The sequence below is a fragment of the Manis javanica genome, chromosome 7 (assembly GCF_040802235.1).
Source record: "Manis javanica isolate MJ-LG chromosome 7, MJ_LKY, whole genome shotgun sequence".
Classification (NCBI taxonomy): Eukaryota; Metazoa; Chordata; class Mammalia; order Pholidota; family Manidae; genus Manis; species Manis javanica.
The window spans coordinates 124,225,837-124,243,852 of record NC_133162.1 but is presented as its reverse complement, the minus strand read 5'-3'; the positions used below and the strand labels follow the sequence as shown (position 1 = coordinate 124,243,852).

Genomic DNA, 18,016 nt, shown 5'->3' with positions numbered 1-18,016 from the left:
ATGCAGTTATAGACATGATAGATGTTCATACACAAGTATAGAGCTTTCTGGCTTAATTTAAATGTGGTCATACTACAGAAACTACATCACAACTTGCATTTTTTAATTTAACAATTACATCACCTTTCTACTTCATTATGTAGTGGCTGTTGGGGCTCTGCACTGGAAAACCACCTATCAAAAAGAATGTGATGTAATTGGCAAAAATTTAGGTGCATGTCCCCTGAAGTTATCTTTATTCAAAAAGAATAGCCCCAATGACTTAACCATGTTTACAAAGACTTTTAAGCTACTTACCCAGAGAACAATTTTTTAAAAGTGTACTTGGTTACTTTAGAGATTCTCAAGCCAAACTCCTCAAAGTAACCTCTGATATATTCTTCCTTATCATACCCTCTTCCCTATTCATAACCAATGTCCTTCAATTTTATCTCCCAAATAGCTTTTCAATCTTTCTAATCCTCTCATTTTCCACCAGTACCACCCTACACCAACCCATGGTCACCCCATGCCTGGACTCCAGGAGTGCCTCGCAGGCAGGCTTCTTGTTTCCTCCATGACCCCACCCTGTCCCTTCTCCATCCTGCCGCTAGTATAATCTGTGTAGCATAACCACCTTACCATATTCTTTCAACAATAAAGAACTTCTTTCTTTCGAAATATTTAACAATTTTCAATTTTCAACCTGATCTCACACCAACATTTCCAAGCGAAATCCTGGATATTTTAATTTGTAGCCAAATCAAGACCCAGAAAAACTATATCACACTGTTCAAAACTCCAGAAACGTTTCTTTTCAGTAGTATTTCTTGGTGTTGTATTTTATGGCAAATGTTAACTCGGACAACTGAGTCTCTACCATTCCTGTTGAGGCATTCTTTTTCTTCCCTTGAACTTTAAAAGAGTGCTGTTTGTCTTCAAGGATTACGCATCCATGCATCTCATAACATTTTGCATAACAGCATTACAATTACACCCATTGCCTAAAATGGCTGAGAAGGAACAGTATGTACAGGTATAAACCCATATACCAATTATTGTTTATAGACATGCCATTTATTGTTGATTTTCTGCTCAGCAAGCATCCACGATCTTTCAGTTGTTTCTACAAATTGACATGGCAGGGTGTTGAGCAGCCGGTTGGTAATGGATTTTGTTTTCAGTGGAAAGATGTGGAAAGTTACATTTTGTTGTTCACAGCCTGACTCCAGTGACACCCCGCTTTCAGGCTTGCCCCCAGCACCTGCCCATGTGACCCCAAATGTGGTATTGTTGTGAATGATAAATTGAGCAAGGCTGTCACTCTAAAACTAAAAGTAGCAACAGAAACTAGCAACTAACAACCTATAACTAGCAAGAACCAGCAGGATAAACCTGTATTTAGAAAGAAAGCAGTTTATTACATCCTGCTGAAATTATTGAAAGTACAAGACTAATCCAGATCCATTGATGAATTATGCTCTCAATACTCAGAGCAGCTGTGGACCCACTCAAATGTTTCGTGAAGGCAACTTTCTTTCGTTTTATCATGAGGTTATCGCAATACATTACTAGGGCCAGGTATTTCTTTTTTCAATATGAGAAGAGATGAGCTCACTACCAAACAGAAACTATCCTTCAGAACAGGGGTTTTCAAACATTTCATTCTAGAATTGTCAGGTGAAGTTTGATTATGCACAATCTAGAACATTTCTGATAAGCAATATTTTTCCTGTGATTTATGAATTGCAAAAGATGTCACTTATGGTACAGTACAAAAAGTGATATTTTAAAAATGAAATGTTTCACCCCTCTTTTAGATGTTTTTAATGAAATACAAACATAAGAATTTGAGACCCATAGTTATCTATTAAAATAACTAAGGGTTAGTTTTTTAGATTCCACACATAAGTGAAATCTGAAACTGATATAATATATGTGTCAACTATGCTTCCATTAAAAATGAAAATGTTTAAAAATTTAAAAATAAATCGTTGGCAATTGTGTTGTATCATTTTCCTCCCAAAATAGTATTTTCACTTCGCTTCCCCTATAGGATGCTGTCATAAGGTAATGTATATATATTATGCTTAACAATCTTTCATTGGTTGCCCCATAATAATTTTCTGCAATCACATACATATAATGCATTTTTTAAAAAGTTTCTTGTGACCATAACGCTTGGGTTAAAATAAAAATGTTATTATAATGTTACATAAAATGCATACAGCTCAAGTATTCCTCTGGGTTTTGGTGCCATTGTTTCGTTAATGGTAAACAATTTATCAAAACCTCAAACTTGTATTATTAATGTTAATAAACAGTAATCCTAAGAAGAAAAATTTTGTAAACCCATCTCTTAATAAATTAATGGGAGTTGCTTTTGAAACCTTGGTTAAAAGACTTGCCCAGTTGACTCTTGTTTGTTATCACAGGACTTGTACTTAGAGCAGTGCACCATCGCAAAATTCGAGAGAGGTGGTAGGCTTTTCTTTTGGAAAGAATGAGAAGAGAAAGAGGAAGGTGGGCACTGGTAATTCCTCAGGCAATTTGGGGAAAGGGAGCATTTGTAGTATTAAGAACAGAAAACTGATTCCCTTAAAATTAGTTATAACCATGTACCCCTGTACCTGTCTCTGTGCACCATGCGGTTGAAGACCATGGCTTCAAAACACTGAGGGTTCTTCTCCTATAAGCCTTCTTAACCAGGCAAAGATGACCAGAATGTGGTGTGATCAGAGTTTACTGTCTTGACTGCATCTATTTGACTAAGACTGACATTCTTTTATTGTTATGATCCTTTCACACTAATAATACAAGCCTATGTACCTGAGGATATGAAATAGCGATTCATTAATTTATTTCTGAAATAACCTCATCATTTAATGATTTAACTTTGTGAAAATCTATACAGTTAAAATTAAAAGAATAAAGAAGAATCCTTTGGATTCTGACACTGTAAAAGTAAAAGTAGGTTATTTGAGATATTTAAAATTTGCTCTATTGTACGTGTGTCACACACACACACACACACACACACACACATTCTGGTTGTGTCCTAAGTACAGCTCAGTGCTAAGCAAAGTGAAAAAGTCAGAAAATAACAGGACAGAGATTACAGCAAGGTTACAGTGGGGGAGGGGGAAAGCAGCTCCTACAGAATAATAGGTTTTAAATTGGAGGCCTTTACTTAAAACCTTCAGGAAATAAAAAGGGTCAAAAAAAGAGAAAATTGCACAGGGGTTATATTACTTAAAAAGACAATCTCATTTCTTTTTCAAAAATTGCTGTATTTTTTTTTTTTTGGAAGATGCCTTTGACAATGGATGTCATCACTTAAGAACCATTGCGCAATAAAAGAGTGGTCAAGAATTCCGAGTTTTATGGCACTTAAATGTTTCTATCAGTTTATAGAAAACGGTGCAGTTTTGACCAGTTTGATTTAAGAAACTGAAAACTCAAAAATGTAAATGAAGACATTAAATTAACTCTTAGTTGTTTTTATTTGGCCATCAGGAATATATATTTTTAACAAATTGTTTTGAAGAGGCATGCAAATTAAAAATTCATTGATTCTAGTATACTAAATGAAATCATGTGATGTGTTTAAAAGGAAAACAGTCTACTGTCTTCAGAGGTAGGGAAAGCAAACAGCTGTGTAATCTGAGCAAATCTCTCCATATAGTTTCATTTTTTCACATTCACTAATGAAAATCTTCTTAATTTTGGTAGGATATGCTAAAATCATTGTCTGAATCAAAGTTTTCTGATGTCTAACAGAAAGAATAATGTGTTTCAATTTCTTACATATGAATTAAATAGGTATTCAATTAATAGGCAAGAACTCAAACTCAGTCAATATGCTCCATTCATGATAGTTACAGTAATGACATGAGATTAATCAAAGCTTGTGCATCATTTCCTAAATAGATACACAAATGGAACCTTCTTTCATAAATCTGTAATTTCGTGAATCATATGCCTGGAATATGATATTCTCTCAATTTTTTAAAATTAATAAATTACTCTTCCTATAGTCATTAGCCTATTTCGTCTAGAGCCATCTCACATGCATTAAAATGAGGTTACAAAATTCAGTAGACACTAATGGCACATGTTCCAGTGAATTCATGCTATAGGATTTTACAAAATGAAAATAAAAGATGGAGTAAGGGAAGATAAGTCAGAATGGCACCAGTGGTTTCATGATTGGTGTCACCCACGCTTCAGCCAGCTTCACAGTGCTTACTACTTTTGTCCCTTGGGTGGACAAAACTGGATAAGGCAAAAGAAAAATACAAGACTCAAAGAGGACAGAAGTCTGAGAAAAATCCAAAGTAGATGAAGCAAACCAGGAAAAGGCCACAGGTGAAGCACAAAGACAATGACAGGGGATTTAACAGTTATTTCTAATGCATATTCAAAATAGGAAAGAAGTTATACAAATTCAGACTCGTGTCTCCTGTTCGTATTTCACTGAAGCTTGTTATTTGGAGAAAGCCTATGACTTAAATTGAAATTTTGGTGGTGCCTTATTCCAGACTGGAAAAGTAGCTGACGTTCTGGGAGAGCTTATTACAAACCAGGCACTGGGGTCATTATTCTACACACATCGTCTTATTTACCCTTACAACAACTTTAAGAGGTGGGCAGTATCGTTAACCCCCCATTTTAGGCAACTGGAGCTTAGAGACGTTACTTAAAGTTTACTTAAGTATGTCCTGTCGTTAGTTTAAGTGTCGCAGGCAAGACTTCAGCCTCGTTTTGCTTAAACCCAAAGCTCCTAAACCTCTAGTCTCCTGAAACTGCAAGATTAGTGAAATTCAAATATGCCTTTGAAATCCAAGTGGAAATTTCATTTACTAACAGTCATCAGTTGATTCAGTTAAAGTACGAACTCCTAATAAACAGATAGTTAAATGTGTATGGTATTAGCAGGATATTTTGTAGTTCCGCCGCATAGTTAGTTTCCCCAATGAAGGCATTTAGCTAGAATGTTAGCCTTGACAATTGTAATATGGGCATATAAATATATAAACCTATGTCTACATATGTTTTCAAATAAATGTATACAAACACTTATACATACATTTAGATAAATACATGTAGATAAATGTATATAGAGATATGCTTACAGATAAACACATAAATTTATATCTAAAAAAGGTTTCACATCTTTTATGTCTGTCATTCCCTAAATCAATGAATAGATTGAATGCAAACCAAATTTTTAAAATCCAACATAACTCTGAGAGAAATCATCAAGTGATTTAAAATTTCATCTGAATAAATAAAAAGAAGGAGATTACTTGCTTTATTGGACATTAAAATGTTATAAAGCTTAGATAATTAAAGCACTATGATGAGAAGGATCAATAGAAGAAAACAGTAAGGCATCACTACGTGCATACAATATGTGATAAAGAAAATACCACATGCGAATACAAAGACCTAGATGATTAAATAGTATAAAAGGAATAGAATCTCTGTGGAAAAAGTAAAATTCAACTATTGCATTTGTGAAGAAACAAATAAGAAATTTGAAAAATAGTAATGTAATAGCTCTGAAACATGGTCAAAACTATTTTTTAAATAATCACAAAGTGGATTATATTTTAAAATAAAATATTGTAATTCCATTTTTTCCTCTGTAACTAAATTCCCATTAGTGCACCTAATCTAGTAGTTGGCATAAATCCTGGACTCACTAAACAATGCTATTTCTATGAAGATTAAAGTGTATTTTTTAAGAAAATATATATCATTTACGATAGTCTTTAAAAATTGTGTGTGTGTGTGTGTGTATGTGTGTATTTCCTGTTACCCTCATTCCCTTTGATACTTTATTAGAGAAGGAGGCTACCTTTTCTGTTTGCTTAGAGGACCGCTTAGGTTGAACACTGGGATTTTAGCAAACAATGTTGAACTTTGACCTCCCTCTGGACAAATACTTCACAGGCACTAGACCTCTGCGTGTGACCAGCATCATTCCGGGTATAGCCACAGACAGAAGAGGGGGAAAGGTCTTGCATTTGGTCTCATAGTCTTATAAGATGGATGTAAGTCTTTAAAATAACCCTAAAGATCTTTTATTACTGTGGTTTCTGTTGTTTGTTACCCTATGGAGAAAGACCTGTACAGACACACTCATCCTTCCCTGTTGAAACACAGTTTTTTGAAGCAATTATAATTGGGAATATATGTTTCCTTGGTTTATTGGATTATAGGGAAAATTGGTTTTATGTAAGCCTTTATTCCTTCTTTCTCCATGAAGAAACTTTCTTAAATGGAACTGATCATTTTAATTGTTATTTCTGAATACCAGGAAAATGTTTTATAAAAGTATGCTTCTTTTATACTTTTGCCATCATCTTCATAGTTTTACTTTTATACAAGTTGCCATCATCTTTATAGTTTTACTTTCTGATTGTTAGCACAATAGCATTTTATTTTTCTTCAGTTATGAAAATTTTCAGACACATGGAAAATATGAGAGAATTGTATAAGGAGCACCCATGTATCTCTAATTTAATGTATTCTAGATTTAAAAATTATTAATAGTCTACTTATCTTATTGTAGACATATTTGCTAGCTGAGATTGTTTTATAAGGAAAAGCATTTCCTCAGCAGCTGTAGCTATCTGGTTACCCTAAAAGTTTCTACTGGAAATGGAAGGTGAATACTTGAGTTTTCCTTTAAATTGTCATATTTTGGAGTAAAGAATTGGTATTAATGTAATTTCCAATAGTAGAAATGAGAGGATTTTTGTTTGCTTTTATAAAAGCATCATTATAAGCTCATAGATTTTATATATTAAATTGCATTAGTCAGCTACACTTACTACTCTTTTTGGTACTGGAGTTTTCAACTTTGGGTAGTAGTAGCCCACCAAATTTCTTCTGGCTTTATTATCTGTTTCTCATGGGTTGAGAGGCATGATATTCTGGGAAGGGCTTCAGGAGGAAATTGGGCATGTAGTGAAGGCTTAGAGGTGGAGTATATCAAACGGTCACATTTACCAAACAGATGGCAAGAAAAGGAAGCTGAGAGTAAACCAGAAAGGAAATATGCAGCTTTATTTTGACATGCTACTTTCCTTTTAGATGCTAAGTCTGATTCTGTAATGGATAAATATAATGATTTTGTTCTGCTCCCCATTAAGTCAGAAAGAGTTTCCCTGAGCTCAACTCTCATTCACATTTCTATCTGGATTGAAGGGAGAAGTGCAAACCATCTTAGAAGCATTTTGGTTTCTCAAAGTAAGATGCTTTGCAATGGAAAAATATCTCAAGATAATGTTAACTATTTCCCACTAAGTTCCAAAGTGTTCTTAAATTTATTGCCAAATAAGTGCTAATGAAAAACATAGCTGTAAGTTTGATTTCTCACTAAAAACTGTATTTATGTTTGGTTTTAAACTATTTACAAGAATGATTAGATTTCAATACTTTGGCAGGAGGAAATCAAACTATTTGTGTCATGTGACCTTTCAGTATTAAAGGAGTGGATACTTTTTGGTGCAGAGAAATGTAACTCATCTGTACAATTCAATGAAACTATGAGATGAAAAACTGAAACTAAATTACAATCACCTGAAAACTAAATACAAAAATATTCTCACCTTCAAAGAAAATTTGGGAATAATATTTAATGCTCATTGTATCGCTTTTGTGTATTTTATTTTATCAAGCTTAGGAGATGCTGCTGCTATTATGATAACTTACTAAATAAGTAACAGCAATTTTTCAATTCACCAAAATGAGATCGGATGAAAGAAATCTAAGGAAGACCCCTGCTGGTATTGGAAGAAGGCAGGATTTTCCTGTACAGCTTTGAGCATCAGTGGATTGCCATCTCCTTAGTGAAGTTTCAGGAAATGTGTGTTTGGGCCTTGGAAGAGGCAGTTTGCATTCATTATTAATAGCAATAGTAATAAAAAAAAAATAAGTGTCAACACATTGTATCACCACATTCTGTTCCTAACATTTATAAATACAAATCCCTAAACTACAAATAATTGCCTTAAATCAACTCAAACTAAACCAAATAGCAACAAAAAAGTATTTATATTTTCTTTCTTGCCTTTTAAAATGCCTCCTACTTCAAAAAGATACGTTTGTGTAAAAGGATTGATTAAGATGCCTTAAGACAGATTCATGTAATTAATAGTATTCTTTCGTTGAAAGCAAAAAGAGGGAGAATGGAGAAAAACGCAAAGAAAAAGGGGGACAACCTGTTAAAGGTCAAGCAGAGGGGGTGGCCTTCTATCGCTTAATTCCATTATACCACAATAAAGTTAGCCACTAGTTTTTTATTATAGAATATTGGTGCTTCTCAGAACACTAACAGTGAGAAATAAATGAAGATGGCATCAGATGCTGCAGATGACAGTGGGAGGCCGGGTTTAATTCACTCTTATGAAGTCTTCTTGAATTTGTCACTTGTAGAATTTGTACTTGACTTTTGGAAACATAAAATGTTCTTGCCACTGAGAACTAATTAAGAAATCTGGCCCTCTGTGACTGAGCACATTTTGTTCAGGTTGACTGAATGTTCAAGTTTGGCTTAAGATGCTCATCTAATGTATACTGTGACCAACTCTTTCAGTTGGATGAAGGTAATTGCCTAGCTCAATACTATGCTGATACATTCCCCGTAAGAATGGGATTCAAAGCCCTTAATGGAGACTGCTACCAAATCACCACTCGAGGTTTTTAAGAAGCTTCAAGTGGCAAAAGCTAAAGCTGTGCTTTGGAATGAACCCTAAGTAATCCCAGGTTACCTTCAGCAAACAGGAAGGCAGATGCACCTTGCAGCAGGGAACAGCATGGATGAATCTCACAGACATTAGGTTAAGTGAAAGAAGCTAGACAAAAATGGAAGATGTTTAAGATTCTGTTAATATGAAGTTCAAGAACAGACAAATTTAATCTTTAGTGATAGAAGCCAGAATAGTGGTTACCTCTGGGAAATGAGTATTGACAGAAGACGGGCATGAGGGAAGCTCCTCAAGGGGTGGAAATGTTCTGTATCTTCATCTGGAATAACAGCTTGGGGTATGTGTCCATAAGATTTCATTGAACTGTACATGTTATGCATTTTAGTGTATAAAAATTATACCACAATGAAAACAATGAAAAGAATTTTGCAAAAGTACCCAGTTAAGTTGAAACTGATTACAAATAAAGTCCAGATTTTTTTTTAATCTAAGACCCCAAATAGTTTCATTGTCTGTCATGTGGCTATTTCAACGGAGTATGAGCTCTAGATTTTGGATCTAACTGGCCTTCTCTGTTACACAAACCCAGCAAAGGCATCACGGCCCAGGTCGTCTGGACAAGTGTAGCACGCTCCACCTCCCGTGGCTTGTTGTGTCAGTTGTGGCTCAAGGAGAGATGAAGGAAAATCGAGTCTTCCTAGAGAGCTATAACCACAAGCTGGCCTCAGGAATTCATTCATGAAATAAATATTCTTGAGTGCTTCATGGGAGCCATACTACCACAGGCGCAGGAGATACATGAGTGATCCCCTCACACAATATGCCTGCTACCATGGACCTTTCATTCAGAGATTGAGGAAGAGAATGAGACAAGCAATGTAAACAAAAATGCATAAAAAACTCAATTATTGATAAGTGGTAGATGAGGAGAGGTCATATTTTAATTTATTTTAAGTTTGTTTCATTTTTTATTGTTGTTAATATATTTTTCATTGAAGTGTAGTTGATACAATATTATATTGGTTTCAAGTATATAACACAGTCATTCAACAGTATTGAATAAATCCTCACTCCAACTAGTGTAGCACAGAAAGTTACAGAACTATTCATTATATTCTCTACACTGTACTTTCATCACATAACTAATTTATATTATGATTGAGATTTTGTGCCTCTATCCCCTTCACCTATTTTACCCACCTACCCACCCCAGCTCTTCCCCATGGTAGCAGTGTCTATGCGTCTACTGCTGTTTTGTTCATTTTATTTTGGTTTTAGATTCCACATATAGGTGAAATCATAGCATTTGTCTTTCTCTGTCTGGCTTATTTCACTTAGCATAATATCCTCTAGTTCTATCCATGTTGTTGCAAATGGCAGGATTTCTTTCTTTTTAATGGCAGAATAATATTCCATTGTGTATATGTACCACTTCTTCTTTATCCATTTATCTATTGACAGTCACTTTGGTTGCTTCCATATCTTGGTTATTGTAAATAATGTGGCAATCAACATAGAGGTGCAAATATCCTTTCAAATCAGAAATTTTGTTTGCTCCAGGCAAATTTCTGGAAGTAGAATTACCAGGTTGTATGGTATTCCTATTGTTAGTTTTTTGAGGAACCTCCATGCTGCTTTCCATAGTGGGTGCACCAATTTACATTACCACCAACAATGTAGGAGGGTGGGGAAAATCCATTTTAGACAAAGTTGTTAAGGAAGTCCTCATGGGAGATTTGACATTTGATTGGTGAGGCAGTTAGTCACGCAGAACACAGGGATACTGTGAACCAGCTAGAGAGAGCAGCAGGTCAAAGCCTGAGAAGGGGAAAAGCGTGACATGTTTAGAAAATACAAAGAAGGCCATGGAACCAATGGGGAAATTGAGTAAGAGAAAGACAATAGAGGGTCTTGGAGGCCTTTTTATAGTCTATGAATTTGATTTTAAATCAAATTATCAGAGGGTTTTATGGGAAGGAATAGTATAGATGGAGAAAAATTAAACTTGAGACATGTATGGAGGCAGAACTTATATCTGTATTTGCATTAAATGGTAGAGAAGAGGGAAATGGAGGACTTAAAAATAACTGCTTTATTTTAGGCTAGAGCGACTGATGGTGGAAGGAGATTTGGGAAATTAACAAATTTGAGGGAAATGAGTTCACTTTGGATAGAGTGAGCTGTCTCTCAGCCATCTCACAAATAAATATGTACAACTCCAACAGATGAAATAATATGTCTTGACGAAGCTCAAAATTACCATCCAGGTGGAAAAAACAACTTCAAGTTATACCTGAAAATGGAGGGCCAGTTGTATTTTCTTGGAATAATGAGGACAGAATTTTGAGAATCAGCAGGGATATTGCCAACATCATGCTGCGGAATTCCTGAACCAGTGACCATTACAAGGACTGATCGAAACGGGAATGTTCTCATCCATGCTGTGTGCTACCAGGTATGGCAAAACATTTCCAACTATCTAAAGGACTGCTGAATGAAAAGTTCTGGAGTTTTCAAAACCTGGAATTAGCACTGATGCTGTAAAACCGCACTCTGATACGCTTTTGGGAGAGAAATCTGCCAACTAGTCCATATTTACATTAAAATACAAAACATGTCAGTCCTTTGAAGAAGTATTTTCACTTCTATTAGTTTATCTAAAACTATTTGCATAAGTACATAAAGATATTTATTTTGGCATAGATTAGAAATAATTCTAATATACAAAACTAGAAGATGAAGTAAGTTATGTTTTCTTATCCAACAGAATAGTATACAGCCATTAAAAATAAGAAAGGTCTGTATGTACTGACATAAATATATATAAAGTGTGGAGGTAAGTGAAAATGTTATTATAGCAAATACAGCCTAATCTCATTTTAAATGAAAAACATCTAGAAAAAAAGATCAAGTTGTGGCTATTGAGATATCTCCATGATGTTAGATTTCTGCAGTAATGATATGTGACTTTTGAAAAAGAAAAGAACTATTTTGAATACTTTTTTCCTGTCTCAATAAGAATAAATATGAAAGCATGTGAAACCTAGCTTTTCAGTATTAGGAATAAGGAAATCAAAAAGGCACAAGACCCAAAATAATTTTGAGGGGACTGTGGCTTTTACTAAAAAAAAAAGAAATTAAGATTTTTGAGGATAAGCTTGAAATTGTAAGAGTTGTACAAGATCCATGCTTAACACCTGAGTATCTCCCTTTCTCTTCTAATATGATTTCCTCTGGCTAGACTGTTGTCCTAGCTGAGATATCACAAGGGTCAGAGTTTTTCTCAAATGTTCTTTGTCTTTGGGGAAGATATCACTTAGTTTTCTAGGTTTTAATAATCTTATACAAGATAACAAAGATGGACCAGAAAAAGGTTATGTAATTTCACACGAAGGGCTCACATCATTAAAATTATTTTGAAGGGGAAAATATATCACAGAAACGTCAATTCTCCCGACATTAATTTATACATCTCACTCAATTCCAGTTAGAATCTTGAAAGAGCTTCTTTTAACTAAATTTTTTTGGGTGAGTAGATATCTGAGAATGCTAGATTTAATTATGAAAAAAAATAGTGTAGGAGCACCTGCTTTTCTAGATAAAAACATTCTATAAAGCCATTATATTCAAAACAGTATTTTCTTGACTTGAAAACAGAAAAAGAGCTCATTGGAATTGAATAGTGAATGAAGAAATAAATCCCAATATACTTGAAATGAATTTCATTTAAATAGGAAATATATGTTAATAAATGGTGCCATCATAACTGGCTATTCACCTAAAAAAGATAAAGGGGGATCCCTACCTCACCACATGTACAAAAATTACCTGCAGGTGGATTAAAGACTTAAATGTAAAACATAAAACAATAACAAGCTTGCAGAAAAACTCAGTGTATCTATTAAGTAAGGGTTGGAGATCTGTATAACAAAGACAAGAGACCCACAAACTATAAAAGACATATTTAACTTCATAAAATTAAAATATACTTCTATTGCAAAACACACACACAAAGACATCTCTTAAATGCATGTAAAAGAATCTGTTTCAAGTCACTTTTTCTTTAAACCAGCCAATACCAATTCTTAGCAAAATGGGCAAAGGATATATGAATAGGCAATTTTAACAGGAGTGGATCCTTCCCTACTTCCATTTCTAATTCAGGTTGGGTTCATTTGGCTTTATTTTAATGGGGCAGGGGATGTTGCAGGAGGATTAGAAAGGAGAAAACATGCTCACCAAGGAACAAGAGCAAATGGATGTCCCTGAATGAGAATTAGATAGAATGACATAATGCAGCACTGAAAGCTTCCAGTTCATCCCTTCTCAGTCCCATTTTAGTAACCTTTGACATTTGGAGAAACAAAAGCCTTGTCATTATTGCTCTTCTCTTTCTCCAGGGCCTCAGCCAACAATTGTCAGAGAACATTCATATCTTGATAGTAATAGCAGCCTCTAACCTGTCTTTCCTTTCCTCACTTTGATTATAAAAGAAGACAACAAAATACAGACAAGTGACTCTTTTCTTTGACATTGTATTTAAGATCCATCCTTCTTGTATTTTAGATATATGGTCCCTCCTCCCACCACATTATCATCCACAGGATGACATCTGATATCTGATCTGCCACCATCTACCCGGCTTGCTTAGTGGCTTATAAAGACTAGTTGTAAATAGGCACAGTGTGGGTTACAATGTAAGCCTGTGTTACTAATAACAAGTGGGATGCACAACACTGAGCTACAAGAAATGCCTTTTATTCCCAATTACATTACCGGAAAAATAGACATACATAGAACAGTGCCATGTTAAGTTTTTTAAGGCAATAAAAGTGTTTTGAATTCCTAGACATCCTACGAGTTTCAGTTTTATAAAATGTGTCATCTATTTTCTTTCTTTTCCCTCAAGTCTTTTAGCGACACACATTTAGCCTAGCTCTGTTGTCTAGAGGCCAGGAAGGGGGACCCAGCACATGCTTCTGCAAGAAGAGGGATGTTTGCCTTCTTCCCAGCCTTGCCCCCGCACTCTCTCATGCAAAGCTGAGAAACAGAAACACTACACAGATCCTGCTGAACCTCTTGTGTGCAAATCCCACAGGAGTTCAGAGTCCTGGGGAGATTAAACGTGCCCAGAGGACCAGGAAGTAAGCCCTGTTTCTAGCCAAGTGTTCCCAAGGCAAAGCCCCTGGTCTCCATGGATACCTTTCACTCCCCCCAGGAGGCAGCCCAGTGACCTCTCTCCCTGCCGCTGTACAGAAAAGAAGCCCATGCAAACAACAGCCAGGACTGGGCTCAGTCATACCGTTGAACAGGCACGCACCTGGTGATCCAGAAAGCTACTGGAATTTGTCTTGCTTTAATACATATTTATTGTATGTCCACTGCACGCAAGGTTCTTGACTGGAGATGAATAGACGAATAGGTTATAGTTCCTGACCAAGAGATGATGGAATTCTATCAGTATTTATCAGATAAATACTAAAATAAGAAGACACAGCAATTACATTAATGGAGGCATACTCAAGGTTTGTTGGTAAAGGGAGGTATAAGTTAGTTGTTCTTCCTGGGACAGGAATTTGGGAGAAAGTGGGGAAGAACTCTAGAGAGATAACACTTGAGCTGGGTTTTTAAATACAGGAATTTAGGTAGCAGAGAAGTGGAGCTACACGGGGGGCAGGTTAGGCTGCAAGAGCATCACATGCCGAGAGGTAGGCAGCTGCCTCGCACGGCGTGGCTCCGTGGTGAGACACACAGGCTCCTGTACTGCCTCCTCATCCCATACTCCACCATGTTCCGTGGTGTCACAGTGATGCAGGGCAAACGTGAGAGAGGCTGGATTTGCAGACAGCTCCGGGTCCTGTTATGAGCAGTATCTGCACCTTGTGAAACAGCTGTCCAGGCTTTTGAGGAAGGAACAGACATAAGCAGATTTTTAGAAATAAAAGAATGGTCACAACTGGGGAGACCCAATCAGAAGGACAATGAGAGTGTGACGATGTTATTATCCTGATGACGATGTTATATGGCTGATGGAGTCAGAGAGAATGGTTAGGAGGCAGCAGAATTCCACCAGGTGGAAGTGCCGGAAGCCTACATAGCGCCTCGGTGAAGAGGATAGGACAGTTTAACTTGGCAACTGACCGAGGGTTAAAATTGACCGACTAGGACGATGCAGCTTTACTCCCCGTGTTAGGCTGCCACTGTTTGAAAAACCGCGGCGATGCCTTCCAGCTCATTGTACAGCAAGGCTTGTGTTGTGTACCTCGTGGAGACCTGGGAGACTATTATACTGAGATCAATTTTGATGGTTCAATCATGAACACTTCCCTCTTCAATATTTACAACTCCTGGCAGTTTGCATTAAAATTATTGTGACTATTTTATGAAAAACTGCACCCTAGTATGAAAATGGCAAGTGCAATTGACAAAACTGTGTAGAACCCCCAAGTAGGATATCTCCAAGCAGCAGCGTACATTTCCATGTGTCACGATTCAGACGTCCCATACAGATGTAAGGCGTAAACTTCACCACCACATGTCAAGATAAACCAACAGGTATAGGACCGCAACACCACCACCAAAATAAACATAGAGCTGTGACAACAACATCCTCCAGCAACCTGTCGAAAGGGGAAAGTACTCAACCACACACCAAACCAGAAACAGAAATCCTGCCTTGTTTCTTGATTCCTTTGTATCTTTGTTGGCTAAAAGGCATCTACATAGGACTGTGTACAATTAAGAATGATGACTCTTTGTTATCACCGGATGCCTTGCTACTACCTATCATTTTTATTATTTGGGCTTTTCCTTGGGTAACTTGGTGCGAGCTGTGGTGGGTAGTGCTAAGCAAAGAATAGCTGAGACTGGAATTTGGCTGCCTTGAATCAGACAGTTCCTGGATCACACTTCCTCGTTCTGATCCCTAAATCAGGAAGCACAAAAGAAACCGTTCAAACTGCCCCCTGTGCACAATCCCAGCTCTGCCCCTTACTGCATTTGTGACCTTGAGCAAAATCACTCAATCTAATTTTTTGCATCTCAGTTTTTCACCTGTAAAAGGGATTGTGGTGGTAGCTAACGGTAGGGCTGTTGCGCAAATTAAATGAGCTAATACATGTAGAACACATAGACCAGTATCTGACACACGACCAGTGGCTGCTATTGTGACAGTTACTGGTGTTGTTTCTTTATTCTGGACGTTCTCCCTGGTGTGGACCATAAGATAGGTTGCACTGAAATGCATATTGGACTTTACTGATTTGGAATAATTGAAGAATAAATTATTAGTAATTTTTTTAAATACACCATCCCCTGATGTTTAATTCTACCCATTGGCATCCGGTTTCTATCTGCATACACCCTGGCCCTGCCCTCCGAGGAGACAAAACTCAATGAACAAGAAAGTGCTTTAAAACGGCCTCAATAAAGAAAACAGTAACGTCTGACTGGCCTAAGGGCTTTGGAATCCATAGAGCCTTGCAGATCCTAGGGAACTGGGTGCCTGGAAGATTCTTTGTTTTTTTGTTTTTGTTTTTATTGCCAATGCCAGCTGTATTTCAAGTTATCATTGTCATGGCGGGGTATTGGGAAAAGTTTTCAATTAGCAATAATTGCGCCTCGGATAAACCTTATTGGCTATGATACTGCCACTGCGCATAGCTGGAAGATTCTTTTAAGAGCTGCAGGCCTATAGTGGAGGCAGGTGGGAGGGAGGTCGGTGGGAGAGTGGACAGGACAAACCTAGAGGAGTGTGGGATGGAGAAACACAGCGAGCTTCTTCAACTGTACTTCCTCCCCATCCCAAAGTCCACTTCAGCATCTCTCAATTTCCTATTAACTCCATTACTTAACATTCTAATTACTCATAATGTTTACAGAACGGCAGCATCCTTAAAACCCGAAAAAAGGGGTGCAATTTTGGTATCCAAAACTGAGGAAAAATTGTCCTTCCCCAGCTAATGAAAAAGAATTATCTTTCTAAATGAAAATTCTGAAATAAGGGAAATTATGCCGGAGGGGTTCACATATCATAGCGGCACAGAGTGGTCCTTATTCTTTGGGTGTAAATTTCATGGTTTTGTTTTACAGTTCCAAAAAAATCAATGCATTTGAAAAGTACAGTCACAAAAACTTTTTGGAGTCGGATTTGCATCGCCACTGTTTCTTTCACCCAGAGCTGCCTGGAGTTTTATGACAGGAAAATGAAAATGGTTTTGGCCCTCTGATGAATTACAAATATTGGAGGCAGCAGGAGCCAGTCCTGAGCTCACGCCTGAGATGCAGGTGTTCAGAGTTCCAATTTCAGCCTTAGCAAGGCTTGCTGAGTGCCCTTGGGCGAGTCACTTAAGCTCCCTCCGTCTCTCTTCCCTTACTGCTAAGGTGAGGATATTAAAGCTCAATTCCCTCTCAGGTGGCAGGTAGATTAAATAATGAGAAAACTATAGTCTCTTCCTATGTAACCCTTTAGGAGATGAGAATTTAACCTAATGATTCTGAAAAGCGTTACAGAGAACAAAAACAATGAACAGAACAGAGCTAGGGCTGCACAGAACAGAAACTTCATTATCAGTGCAAAAGATTGGTGGACATTATCACTTCATTTTACCTAAGCAGAAAGAAAAATTATTTCAGGACACACACTATTTTCAAACACAAGTTCCTCTCCGTCTTTCTCCCTCTTTTTCTCTCACACAAACACACATGCAATAATACCCTTCCCTCGTTCCCTCATTTATTTCTGTTTTAAAGTATTTCCCTTATGTGGTCTCAAAATAGAAATCTTCCAAATAAAATCACCAGCCTTAAAACAATGTTTGAAATAATTAGGCTACAAATTCTGGAGCCCTTTAACGTGGCTGCAATTCTATAACTATCTGTGCATTCCATGTATGGCCCTATTAAACGTACTGGGCACCAATGTTGCCGGCTGTCAAGAAGCAAAATGAAAAATAGTTTTAATAGCTGCTCTTTGACCTGTTTTATATTTTATGTCAATTATAACAGCACACAACCATGCATAATTATGAAGCATAGATGCATTAAAATGTACACATAATTTGTGTTCTTATGGCAACCATTGCATTAGGCTCTAGAAAACAAACCTATTGTTATAAGTCATTTGCACATTAATATATTAGTATTAAATATCAAAGACAGATTTGTATATCCATCTGTTTTGAATCTCTGTAAGTAAATATATCTTTTTGGAGGGGTGGACAAAATCTCTACATAAATGCACCGTAGGTACCATCTGCAACATATATTATAATACAGAGTTTAGCACCATCGTGCATAGCAACCCCAGCAAAGACTGT

General features: G+C 36.7%; 1 non-coding gene across 1 annotated transcript; it reads right to left on the bottom strand.

The window, feature by feature from the left end:
• Positions 1-16,226: 16,226 nt before the first annotated feature.
• Positions 16,227-16,363, bottom strand: LOC118967951 (U4 spliceosomal RNA). The gene has a single exon (XR_012133595.1). It is a non-coding gene; the product is annotated as a U4 spliceosomal RNA (small nuclear RNA).
• Positions 16,364-18,016: the final 1,653 nt, after the last annotated feature.